Source organism: Equus quagga, chromosome 15 (genome assembly GCF_021613505.1).
Source record: "Equus quagga isolate Etosha38 chromosome 15, UCLA_HA_Equagga_1.0, whole genome shotgun sequence".
NCBI classification, from domain to species: domain Eukaryota; kingdom Metazoa; phylum Chordata; class Mammalia; order Perissodactyla; family Equidae; genus Equus; species Equus quagga.
This window is the reverse complement of record NC_060281.1, coordinates 9,026,590-9,041,254: the sequence shown is the minus strand read 5'-3', so window position 1 is coordinate 9,041,254 and position 14,665 is coordinate 9,026,590.

Here is a 14,665-nt window from a genome sequence, read left to right as displayed (position 1 = left end):
GAGGGAGAAACATTGACTCCTTTCTTTTTATGCTTCTAGTTCTCTCCTCATTTCACTCTTTGATCAGTAAACATAACACCTGATGTGACTAAGACTGGAAAGAATTCTTTGCTCTCATAGTTTCATTCATTCATATATTATTTATTCAACAAATATTTATGAGTACCTACAATGTGCCAGGCTCTGTATTAGGCCTGAGTGTTAAGTGGTGAAGAAAATCTGTGTGGGGGGGGAAGAGAAAATGAAAACATAAAATACACATATATGTACAATTGCACCTATGGGTGTCTTTTGTATACATTACTTACACACATACATGCATATACTTTATATCATCTCCTACATATTTTACATATTTATATAAATTTAACTTCTTTATTTACTTCATGTGGCTATTTTACACATACTCTATATAGGTATATGGTTACAAATTATCATATTAAGGAACTGAACAGGTTCAGTGACATCAAGGGTAGGAACCACTAGAAGGGCCATATTGAGTTCCTGGGGACAGGCAGCTTAGGGATATTCCTGGCTTTAAAGAAAAGTGGCAAAGTGGTCTTGAAGTCCCTGTACTGCCCAGCCTAGCCCACAGACCTTCTGAGAGGAATCAAGGAGCTGCGTCCTGTCTGGGTGCCCAAACGCCCATGAGTCCAGCCCCAGAGTGAGCACTCCAACGTGTTCATTTGACAAGGAACTAAAAATACTAGCATGGATACTGGTGAAATCTAGAAGACATTTAGTTCACAAACCTATGTTGTGAACATGCTGTGAGGAGACATAAAAGAAAAAGTACCTCTGACCGCCAAGCTCTGAGTCTAATTGGGTAGAAAAAACAGATGCATGAGAAATGACACCGGAGGCAATGGACCAAAATGTGCAAAGAGAGCCATTATAAATGGAATAAACAGAGCACGGTTGAGCTCATCCTTTTCAAAGGAAATGAGTGAGAGACATGGCATTTACTTAATTGATGGCGGAGGCAGTGAGAATATATTTAGATGGATGCTGAAAATAAGGGCTTAAATTTAGGAAGACAAGCACGGAGACAGGATGCAACTTCTAGTGAAGGAGAACAAAAACAAGGCAAAGATTTGAGATGCTTTGTCCTAAACTTGTTTAAGTGCTACTGTTCCTCTTGTGTGCCTATTTCCCTATTTATCAATGTTGTTCAACAAAAATAAGTACTTCTACATGCAGGCACAAGCTTAGGCATTTTGTGAAATAACCTGTGTCTGTTACTAAAATGTTCCTAGTACAAAGAAACCAAACCAAACCTTCCATTCCAAGATCCTAATGCTAATTTTTGTCCAGCATGGGAGGCCTTGGAACTTTCAGGGTGTTCAAAAACAGTTCAACAAATATATCTTGAATAGTTCCTAAGTGCTGAGGAAGTTATGGAGCACTAGGACTACAAAGATGCAACACAGTCCTTCCATTATAGAGCCAAAGTCTAACTCGAGACAGAGACATAAATATATTTCACACAATGAAATACTGGGGCACGAACAGGGCATGAAGAGATGTTGACCCGACAATGAGTAGAAAAGTTCAGAGGACACTCCTGGAGAGGTGGTTATTTGATGGAGAATTCGTAGCTGAACAAAAGAAAACAGAAGGAAAAAGATCACTTCAGGAAGGGGTAGCACGGTGGGCAATGCAACAGGATGGGCTATAGGGGAAAATGTGCAAACCTTTATAAAATGGTATTTTCAGAAACAGCATTAATGTATGTTTCAGTGTTCAAAGTTCAAAATAGGTTTAATAAGTGCATGGGATGTCCAACCCTAGGTTGATACTTTTGGGTTGAGGGTACATTTATAGATCTAATTTAAACTCTCTAAAACAATTTTAAGATATGGAGGTGTTTTGTGGCCCAAAATTTACTTCTTTGCAAAGAAAGTAGAAGGGATATAATTGCAGAATGGTAACAGCTCACAGATCCATATTCCAATCCTATTATTCACAATGTGGAAATAATCTGGAGACTCTCTCATCCCTTGTGACTTTCTAGGAAGGGACCTAACATTTCACAGAACGATCACCTGTAACTGAATTTGAGGGGAGTGGCCTGAAGAAGGGAGACAGGCTAGGCTAACAGTGTAATGGCTGAGAGTCTTTTGAATACTTTTTCTCTGCCTCCACCTCAGGGACCTGGCCCAGAGTAGGCTCAAGGTAGAGTCGTCACACAACTAAGGGAGAAGAGGAGCAAAGGGAACAGTGATGGCAGGAGTTCATGCTCCAGGAGGGCCCCTGAGATCTTTGTGCTGGGTACAGAGGACTGCACTTCCAACAGTGTTACCTGCCCAAGAATTCTATGAGCAGTCAGGGTCCAATCAAGGAAAACAGGATTCACCTGGGATATTTGAATGATAGACTCTCATGCAGGGAATTGATTAAAGCATGAACAAGTGATGAAAGAGACAAATGAGGCCAACTAGAGAAAAGGGAGGTAACCCAGAAACTGGCAAAAGGAGCAAGCCAGAACCAATCCCAGGCAGCAGGGACACAAGGATGAGGAGGTGTTGTTACAACACAGGAGCCTTGGGTTACCTGGTGAGAACGGGGACCGTGGCAGGCTGCAGTGGTTGGAAGTGGAGCAAGGAAGAGACATAGCTGCTGCCTGAGAAGGTGCAGGAGACAAACTGATGTCAGGAGAAATACCCTGGCTCCTTCCTTCTTCCTAGCCTCCTGTCTCCCACCATTGTCCTCACCCGCAAGCCCCACTGCCAGAAGCCAGCTGTAAGTCAGCTCAGACAGGTTCCTGGAAAAGGAGGCTGCAGGCCTCAGATTTCCCTCCCCAGCATGAAGGGCAAGGAACGGACCCAAGGCCACCGGCCCCAGACTCAATTAAGAGAGTTAAGTTACCGAAATCTCAGGATGACCTTGCTGAAAAGAGGACGCCTGCACTCCAAAGACTGAGTGCTTAGAAAGTTTGAGTGTAAAAAAAATATCTTTGGAACGTGTTTCCCTTTTCTCTGTTTTGCTTGGCTAGAAGGTCAACGTAAAATGGGAACATCTGCATGCACACCCCAAAAATTAGCTTTCATTTGGCTAGAAACACTCCTCAAAAAGACAGGCTGATTTTTTTCTCTAAAAGAAACTGCATTTTAATATCCTATTTTGTAAAACTTAGCCGACATGTAAGATTTTCTGTTTGTTGTGCTAGTGCATTCTATGAATCAGAAAATCCTTGAATCATCAAACAAAGGCTTATTTGCCTAAATTACCATGCTGGCCTGACACTGAGATGTGCCGTTGGTTTTGAGTCTGTGCATTTAGTGACCTGCAGTATTTTGATAAATGCCATTGCCTAAAACTATTCAGTAGGAGGTTTGGGCACCATCTGTGTTTGTTTCTGTGGGAGCAGTAACTGCCTAGAGAAAAATCTGATGCTCATTTCAAAGATGCAGTATAAACAAAATTCAAGATGATGTGTTTAACATAATTATCCCACCTTTCATTTACACAGTGCTTCATGCATTTCAAAGTGATTTGATGTGCTTTCATTCAAAGGATCTTCACAAAACTTGTGGAAGTTGGGTATGAGCTTCTAAAATACATAAAAGCTCAACAAGGAAAATAACACTGAAATTAGGCAGTTTTTTAGGAGAAGAGTAAAAGACCATCTAGTCTCCTCTCCTGTTGATACTAATAGAAATACTTATTGAGTACCTTCTTTGTGCCTGGCACTTTTAAAGTACATCTCATATATTGCACCATTTCATCATCAGAACCATCCTATGAAGTAGGTATGTTCTTATTTTAAGAACGTAGAGACTAAGACACAGGGAGGCTCATTGACAGCTAATAAAAGATAAGGGCCTTGGCAGTCTAACAAAACACTGTCTCTCTTAAGCAATGTTTTCTTAATATTTACCCAGAGATATATATTTATATGGTGTCTCTTCTTCTACAACGTGCATGTAACTCAGTGGTGTGCTGGTAAACTGGCTCACTGGCTCTCTGCAAAAGAAAGAAAGAAAAAAGCCCTGATTTGTAGTGTGCTATGGTCTGAATGTTTTCTATGGTCCTCCTTGACCCCCAAATTTACGTATTGGAATTCTAACACCCAATACCATAGTGTTGGAAGGTGGGGCCTTTGGGAGGTGATTTGGTCATGAACATGGTACCCTCTTGAATGGGATTGGTGCTTTTACAGATGAGACCCCACAGAGCTCCCTAGTGACTTTCACCACGTGAGGATCCAAGAAGTCTATGACGTGGAAGAGGGCCCTCACCTGGCCACAGCCTGATCTCAGACTTCCAGCCTCCACAACTGTGAGAAATAAATTTCTGTTGTTTATGAGCCACTCAATCTGTAGGATTTTATGACAGCTTGAACAGACTAAGACACAGCATTTGCCAATTTCAGTGGTATAAGCAGTCCCACCACGGTCCACTTTAAGCTACAAAAGTGAAGTCACTGAAGCCTAGTTGAGAAGGGATGCATATACTCGGATCTCATGAGCTTGTGGCTCCAGCACACCACTGGCTGATTAAAATTACTAATGGTGCTCAAGATGACATGCATGCCATGGATGTGATGATCCACTCTTGAAATATTCTTAAAACATGAATTCATTTTATTTTCAGCTGTTTTATGCAACTCACTGTGAATTAAACTGTTTTAGATATGTTCTTGTTCAATCACTGCTTACAAAGAATAATGTAATCATGTTTATTTTTGGTGCCTTTTTCAATGATGATAATTAGGCTTGCCTGGGATGAGGCAATCATGTAGCAGCTGGAAAAGGCAGAGGGGAGGCCGAGAAAGTGCAACCACTCATACGATGGCCAGTAGATATATGCCTTGAGCCAGGTACCAGACATTTTCCAAGCCACAGTTCCTTAGGTTATTTTGCAGCCAGTATGGCTATGAAGACTCCAATTAGCAATGTGGAAGTCTTGGGTTTGGTCCAACCAAGAATTCCATGTGTCTCTTACAGAATATAGTCACCTCAAGAGTTCATTCAATGGTCTTTTAGAGAAGAATGGCCATTTGTTTAAGCTCCTCTAGCCTAGAGCCATGTGAACTGAAGAGTAAGCAATAAATGGGAGGGCAACCAGGACTTCTCTTGAGTGGCACCAAGGCTGAGCTCACAGCAAGCTGTACTGTGACAGTTGCTTCTGCCCAGGCTCCTTCTTCTGGTTCCTACTCGTCCCTTCTCTGACACCAACCTAAGTGTCTGTCTTTACTATCAAAGCTGTCTCCCCCGAAAAATGTTTTAGAAATACATGTCTAAAACTGAACACTATATGATGCCTTCCACTTTCCCCTTTATGCTGCAAAACACATAGATGAAAAATAAGATCAAAGCTCTCTGTCATTGGCTCACTGTACTCTTTCACATCTGTGTTTTGTTCTCTGCTCCTTCTTTCTTCTTCCCATTATTTGTACCCCCTACAAAACTGTTTCCAAAAGTAGTATAAAATTCCACTGGGGAGCTATGAATATCTCCTGACATTTTTTTCACAACAGTAACAACAAAATGCTAAGAAAGCTTGGCTTGACTGGCACCGGGGGGATACAATGCAGTAAGATAAAGAATTTGAGTGATCTTGGTGGTTGTCTAGTAACTCTAGACTCTAAAACTCTATTAACAACCGAAACCAAAACAATGACACGACAATCCTGTTCTACAAAAAAGCAGGTCAGTGGAAGGGGCTAGGGCAGCCATGCTCCTCCCCATGGAGGGGTCTGGTGACTCTGCCTGCTCCTCCCTCTGGAGAGGCTGGTCTGAGAAGGGGTTTGCCAGCTGTTCTGGGCATCAACATGGATGGAGAATTCCCTGCTGCTAAGATGATTGCAACTTCTTTGCCTTTTCCACTTTTCTTCTTTCCCTTCAGTCTTTTCATTGGGAAGGAAAAAGCCTAAAAGCTTACTCTTACAAGCTAATGATCGTTGACAGTCTGCCCGCTCGTTGGTTCTGGACAAGAAACAAACAAACAAACCAAAACCTCCATGTGTAAAATACTGGATCCTCCAAATGGAGACCACTGAAATCCACCCAACAAACAAGATGGAATGAATAAACCAAGAAAATCCAAATGTCTCGTTCATTCAACAAACAAACGTGTTATGCATATTCTAGATACCAATCCCTATGCTAAAGATCTAAGAACCCAAATTTGAATAAAATACAGATCCTGTCCATGGCAGTTTGCAATCTTAATTACATTTACTAATTGTGATAAAATTTCTTTATTACCAATATTAATGTTCATCTATAATAATATACAAACTTTCAAGCAAGACTTTAAACCTGAGTTTTATGTAGCCATGTCATAGATATATTATAAGATACTTGAACATTTCCAGGTATTTATTGTTATAACTTTTATTATCTATTCTAGATCAATTCAGTTAGCAATCTGAAATGCAGGAAAAAAGTCTCTAAAGGCAAGATTTTATTTTGAGCTAAAATGTAAAAGAAAAAGTTCTGTTTCACCTACCTTCTGTCCATTTTGACCTTTCATTCAAATCTCATTTCTTCTATGAAGTCATCTTTTTAAATCCCAACCCAAATTAACCTCTTCTTTTTCAGTCTGCATAATTAACATATTAATATATTCCACATATATTTTTATCCAGTGGTGGTTATTCATAAGGCACTTCAGAATCACCTGTGGAGTTTAAAAAATACACATTTCCAGGCTCCAACCTTAGAAACTTATTCAGTCAATGCAATTATAGTCCTAGCATCTACATTTTTAAAATACTCCATATGTAATGCACTCCAGGTTAAGCATTGTTCAAATTACACTGTAAGATTTGGCATTTTATGATAGCACATAATCTATATTTGTGCACTGATATTCTTACATCCTCTAATGAACTGTAATCATCTTTCGGGTGTAGGCACAGACATATTTACTTTGTTCTCTGCAGGGCACAGAACTTACTCTGCTCTAGTAAGAATTTCCACACTTCTTGTATGAAAAAATGCCAAGAAATCCTTTCGACAACTTCTATATAATACTATGATATCTGTTTTTCTATTCCCATTCTTTATACAGTGATGGAACAAATGTGGTCATGAGCAAATATTTATTAATTTCTATTTAATATTGCTTTTCAGAAAGGTTGCTAAATTAGGGCAGTCCCTAGAGAGTTCCAGAGAGGATACTATCTTTAGCATAGTGGGGTTAAACTTACGCTGTTGGTTTGGATCCAAATTCTCTTCTTAGTTGGCCTATGGTGAGGAGAATAACAATAGAAAAGGTCAAAGTTAGTAAAGCACATGCCCTTGGTAAGCACTCAGTGCATGACAGCTAATACAAATACGAGATGTTAGGGAAGCCTCTTTGTCCCTGTATATTTTTGGCAGCATCCAGATTTTATGCCTTACATCCTGATAATCACTTACCCCCAGAGGCATCTATTCTAGTCACAGAGTGTCAGCATTGGCAGGGCCTGCTGAAATGAGTTAATCCTCTAGTTTTCATTTCTAACCTCTGAACCAGTTGAGGGCTTATAGCTAAAGCCATTGAGATACATTAGTGGGCTTCAAATGTTCTGCCTCGCAGAGCTGTTTTCAGGGTCAGTGAGAGAACACAGGAAAAACCCTAAATATGGTGCCTGCCATAAACTAATCACTTTACAAGTCATTGTTGTTATCATTAATATAATAATGGTAATAACCTGAACTGCAACCCAGCTGACTTTGAGATCAGATTAGTGCTCCTTTCCTGCCTCTTAAAATGCACAGTCCTTATAAAAATATAGTCATAACAGCTAGGAAGAATAACAAATTAGAACTATTGATAATCTTCAAATGTATTAAGTAAAACCAAGCTAATCATATCGATCAGCAGAAAGGAACATAGTGTATCATCTTCTGGCCTATGTTGTCTGGTTGTGTCTGGTTGCAGGTTGCCAACTGTGAGAAGAGGTCGTGCTAATCAACCTCTCTATCTCTGTTTCCTCAACTGTGAAAGGGGGGCAATAAAATACCCCCCTCACTGGGTGATTGTGAATAATTCATTATACATGAAAGCATTTCAAAGTCTCTGACAAATAGCAAGCTTGCAATAAAGCTTATTTTATTATTTTTAACATTTTGTTATTATTCATAGATAAGGGTACCATAATTTGTCATCCATCCTGGGACATGTCTGAGATTGAAAGGTGGTGCTATAATAATAATCACACTGGGACAACAGGTGTAACCTGGGGCGTATGGTCGCCTTTTCTGCAATATATTTTCTGGCTGAAGGCAGATTCCTTGGGGAGAGGTGTCCTGTGCAGAAGAATTTACTTGTTGTGTATGGGTCAGATTCAAGATGAGCACAAAAGTATGGTACTGCCTTCTTCCAGACTCCTCTGAGACAAAATAGAAGGAGGCGTGGTCTTTCTATTGTATTTATAACTTAGCTAAAGTCTTTCCTAAGGTCTCTCTGAAAGTCATGTCATGAGAGATGCACTTTCATTTTTTAAAAAAATTTTATTCTAAATACTTGCAAAAGAAACTTTCTGAAACCTCTTATAAAATTTCCTGTTTCATTAAACAAATATATACACTGCAATTTATACTCTCTAAATAAGTTCTTTTCCAATAAAAGTGTGTATAAAGAAGAAAACAGAAACTTCGCTTTTGAATCATCTGTGTCACTGATCCCCCATCCAGCCATACATTTGCTTCTCCTTTTGGTTAGGACAAATTAGAATTTTAGGAGAGAACAAATAATCATGGTCCTAGTCTATCGTGTTCTGCTCCACTCTGGTCCGTTCTGCCCCACTTCATTCTACATTTAGTGGAAGCCCTCTCTAAATTGACCCTCTCGCCAATAAAATTGAACTTTCTCTCTATACGAAAAGGTGATACTGGGAAGGATGACTACTGTAACTTTTTGGACAAAGGCTCCATGAAGATCCATTATATACAGTGGGTGACATTTCCTCTCCTCCAGAACTTTCTGTCCCACTCATCTTATTATCAGAAACAGTGTGAATATTTATCACATTCTCTTAAATATATTTCCTTATTAATTGATTTCTGTTTTGGTTTTTACTCTGTGATAGAAATGCGTAACCTCAAGGTCTGGTGATAGAAGATGTGAAAATCGTGTGCATATGAGAGTCAATACATTACTGCCAGTCTGCTACAACGTAGAATAAAACTCTCACTTTCCTGACATTAATTTAATGTTGCACTTAACTTCTATTAGATGCAAAGAGCTGCTCCATCCACTTAAGCATTTCTTTTTGGCCCCATAATGTAGTATTCTGTATCTGTCTTGTAAGCAGAGTGCATAAGTGAAATCACAAGTCGATGAGGGGACTCTCCTTCATTGTTAAAAACATCGAACCTCCACACAGTCTTTGTCAGATTTATTCCAGCTTTTGGTTTTTCTATCATACATCTTCACCTACAGTCCCAGATGAGCAGAACAAATGTAAAGCATTATGCAGCCATACATATAGGTATCTATAAGGCACTCGTATATGGGTATCAATTTGGTTCATGCCAAATTTAACAACAGTAATAGTCATCAAACATACTCAAAACAAAATAAATTATCCATCCAACCTCTTGTACTTAAGTGCTTTTTATATTCTGTGTTTTAGAGAAACAGTTTAAGTAGCATTCAACCTATGATCAGTTCTCTCCTGAGGAAGTTTTTTATGAGATTGAATGAAGATAATGACAACCATTAGTCATTTCCATTAGCATAAGGCTCGAGGCACACTACAATATTTATAAGCAGCTAAGCCACGACAGTAAAAATATGACTTCCTATAACTCGGACAGGCTTCTGACTACAGCTGGCTGTGATTTTGTAGAGTGTAACCGGTCTAAGTCTGGTAGTAGGATACTTAATGGCATGTTCCTCATCAGACCTAATTGTTTTCCACCACAGGGTACGAAGCTTTACATCCTCCATCAGCCAAAACCAAACAGGCATCCTGCTTAATGGCTGTTCAATTAATGTTTATGTGCTACTTTTACACCCTGAATTATTTGATGAATGAACTCTAAGAAGCTACTTTAGAACTAAGTTTAATGGGACCTCAACTATTATTAAAAATTCCCAGGATCCTTACAGTAGCTGAAACCATCAACTAAGGGATATAGAACATACACTGATATCCAAACATCTTCTACTTTCCTGTAAGGAAGACAGAAAAACCAAATATTTGGAAGGAAATGATCTTTGTAGCTGGAGCCTTGCTGCCTTGAAATTGAAGATCAAGATAGGGTCAGAATAGAAACGACCAGTCAGACCAAGTCAAAAGGGCAGACTTGGTTTATTACACTAGAAAGGCTCAGGTTCTGTTTCAAATGCTTCCTTAACTTCTAACTCCACACCTACCGATATTTCCACTTTCCTTATATAGGACGCAGCAGAAAGCACTAGTTGCCTGAATGTATTAATTCAACACCCTTCCTTTGGTAGAAACTTTGTAAAATTACTGAAAAAATATTTTCATTGCAATCACCATTTTTGAATTTATGACAAAAAAATGATTTTTGGCTTTTGTAGTTATTTAGATACTGCAGTCTTGTATTCATTCACTGTTTTTCATTCTAATATAAGATCCCTGATGTCTCCAACCCTGGGACAGTTAACTAATAGGATCCCTTATTGTTCCAAATTAGTTGGGCACCATTAGACACAGGAAACAGAAAGAAAAAAACCAAGCACTAAGGAAATGAGAGAGAGTACACATTTCCTTCTGGAATTAAGGATCCTTTTACACCATGTATGGTATTTACGAATGCTGAATTATGTTTGTGTGTGTGTGTGTGTGAGGAAGATTGGCTCTGAGCTAACATCTGTTGCCAATCTTCCTCTTTTCATTTTTTTGCATGAGGAAGATTGTCCCTGAGCTAACATCCATGCCAATCTTCCTCCATTTTATATGTGGGATGCTGCCACAGCATGGCTTGACCAGTGGTATATGGGTCTGCGCCTGGGATCTGAACCAGTGAACTCTGGGCTACTGAAGTGGAGCATGCGAATTTAGCCACCACGCCACTGGGCCAGCCCTAGAAGTACGCATTTTAATAGAACTGTGGCTGTCCTCTTCTTTCTGTCCTACAGTTTAACATATTAACATAAGGGGACAAATGAGACAGCAAGTTTAAGAGATGTCAAACGTCCTTGGCAACTTTCCACTGAGAACACAACTGGGAAATGACAAACGTCGCCTGGTTGGTTGAAATTTAAAGCTCACTGCTTTTGATTAAGGCAATGAACTTTTCATTTTTTAGTTTATTTTGCGTTTCTTAAACACTATTTCACTGAAATGTATGTAGTTGAATTGATTTGAATTTGATTAGTTTAGCACTAATCAAGTTTTATTATTTGTAATAAATAAAGGTGGCTCTGGTGTTACAGCACATTAAGAAACATTTTAGCAGAGAGTTTTATTATAATTTTTAAATGTATCATTATTTCATATTAAAATCAAATTCTTTGCAACTAAACTGGATATATTCTTTCTAATTCGACACATTGTTGGGTACTAATTAATATTCTAATTTACGTCTAGTCGGTTTTTGAAGCTACTGAGCAAGTAACATGTGACATAAAACTCTGAATGTGGCGGGTGGGCATTTGGTAGATAAACTGATTAGGCATGAAATAATAAGTCCTTAATTTTACTTCCAATTAAAAATCCATATAGTATGTTTCCCCAGTTATTTTATACCTGACTTTTATATGTCAAAAATTAGAGTAGAGAAAAATATTTTAGCAAATAGAATATTGGGAATAGCCTTGGGTGTTATGTTAATATAAGACATAAAACATTGGTGTTTAATGCAATCAAAACTATTGGATGATACTTGTGTTTCATGTTATACATTTTTTCTACTAACTCCATTATAAGGGCGTATTTTGAAATGTGAGAGGAATTGCATCACTTATAAGTAATGCTTATATTCTTTACAAATGCAAAGTGGATGAGACAGTTGACAATTTGTGGGCTAATTTTCACAAATATCCTATTTTGGACTGATTATCAGTTCAATAGATAATACTTATTTCTAAACTTCTTTAAAGTAGGAAAAAAACAAACTTTCATAACTGCCTAATCAATAAAATTGAAGGCTTGGTAAGTATACAATACAGAAGATAGAAAATTTTACACAAATTCCATTAAAGCCTGAAATAAAAATCTTATTCATTCACTTAAGTTCTGGTAAGACCTGATCATCTTTTCAAGGAACAAGTATGCCCAGTATTAACAATATTATGAAATCCATGTTCTATACAACATAAGCAAGACCTTACTTTGTTTTTATTTTTTAATCATAAAGATCATTGATAGTTTATTTTGTACTCCAATAATTTTATTTTGAAATTTAATTCCATCACAATTCATAATCACTGACAAATTAACAGACTGTGTCTTGTCCTGAAATTTCTGTTCTCAAATTCTGTTTTCTTGTGTATTTTTACATAGAAGGCAATTAAAAACAAATAAAACAGCTACTATATTTAGAAACCAATAGTTTGATTAGTTAAATAATTATATTTTGATGTTGTCCATGGTTCTATTAAGAATAAAAATATCAGTTATATATACATGAATCACTTGAGAACTGAGGTATGTGTCATTTCTACAACTTGACAAGTCTATAAAATTGACTGAACACAGCTGCAATATATTAATATGAACAGTCAGGGTTACTTTGAGAAATAAAGTATACTTCTACTGCAGTAATAATGAACTCTAATGAGAAAATAAATGAAAGCATTTTTAAAATATTTTAACACTGCTAAAAACAAATCTAGCCTCAGAAGAGAAGGAAATAATGCCCAGTTAGATATTTATCAACTATCCTTATCAAATAATTTATCTTTATAAATAAATACATAATCTAGAAACACTATGTAGCATATCAAAATCTTCTTTTTTGATGTGGATATCACAAACATAACTAAAGTCATCTCTCATTTTTACAGCATTTCTAGACCCTTCCTTCCCCCACACTGGGGGAGGGAGGCAGAGGATCATCTTGTCACTAAATATATGTATTTGTTTTAAGTTTTACAAGTTAGAAGCAAGTATTATTTATATAATGAGCCCTAATATTCTAATTAGTCACCCATGCTTAATAAAAAAGTGAATTTCCTGATCTCAGCAGCTCACCAGAAATGTGTGAGGTTCTGAGCACACCAGAATGTGGAGGGTATAACACAGGTCGGCTATCTGACCACAGGAGCAGGAATTGAGGAACTCATGTCGAATGCAGGAATGGTTTCACCTGGAAACTGAGTAAGCTTCGGACACTCAAGTGAGCTTCTTTTATATTGGAAAAGGAGCTAGTGTATTTTCAGTACAGTAGATTACACAGCAGATTAATTGTAAAACAGTAAAATCTGTATTGATTTGTCATGTCCTGCTTCAACAGAGGGCTTGTGACAAATAGGTATTTCTGGGTCCTTGCAATGCACTTTTAAGGGTAGAGGTGGACAGAGATAAATTGGATCAAATAGCAGAATCCTTCCAGGTGACCACATTCTTACAGAAGTAGCACAAGTCTCTGCACTGCTAAGTGAAACTGTTTAATAAATTAAGTGAAGATCAACTGCTGATCTGTTTAATTTAGACTCAAACCTCCTGGGATCTCGTCCTCAAATCAGGATGCTTGGTTTAAAATTAGGAAACTGAATGACTTTTTTTGGTCTTTGCAAACTGAGCCAAAATTAGATTTTGGAACTCATAGGGCATTTAAAAATCTCAATTATCCAAAAGCCATAAACTTTTTTTTTTAAGATGGAAGGACTAGTGTAAGTATGGAAAAGAGATGGCCAACATTACACTAACTGTTATCCCGTGGAGGAATGATTACCCAGTTTTTTTTCTTTTGAAGTTTTTATCATCATAGATGCTAAAGAAAGTCATAATTTTGATATGTTATAAATCAAATTAGAATGTTTCCATTAATTTCTTAGTGTTTTGCGCTTTTAATTAATTTCAGTTCCATTCTCTTCCTGCTAAAATCAGAAAAATTATTACTACATTTAGATATTAAAAATTCAGCGTACACTTTTGTAATCATTAGGCTGTTGATTTTGAGCAATTTCATATGTTTCTGACACCAATATGCTGTTTTTTCTAAAGTAGTCAATATTATGGCATCCCTTTAGGAGGCATCTAAATGGTAATTATTAAGGTTATGAGTAAATGTTTATATATAGGTAAAAGCAAATCTCACGACTTTTGGTTAACTTAGAATGTTTTATTAAAAGATGTTTAATAATTACTGCACTTGAACACTGGTCCCTCTCATACAACCGTGATCTCTCTTCCACCATGGGACATTATCTTTTACAAATACAAGATAGGTAGTTATTTTGAAGAGGTTAATGTTTCAGACCAAGTCTCACCATTTAGAATTTATATAGATTTTGGGAAAACCTCTTAACTGTGAAATTTCTTTCTTTCTCTTTAAAATGAAGATAAGAAAATTTGCCCTGCTTTCTTCTTAGAGCTGTTGTGATAATTACATCAATATTATCTTAAAAGTTTTTTAAAGTATCAATGCATAGATAGATAGGTAGATAGACAGATACACACACATAGATATATATTTTTTGTCAATGATGTGGAGCCAATTCCGACTCCTAGCACGCCTGTGTACAGCAGAGCGGGACCCTGCTCAGTCTTTTTGTGCCATCCTCTCACCTTCCATTGCTCTATCAGGCA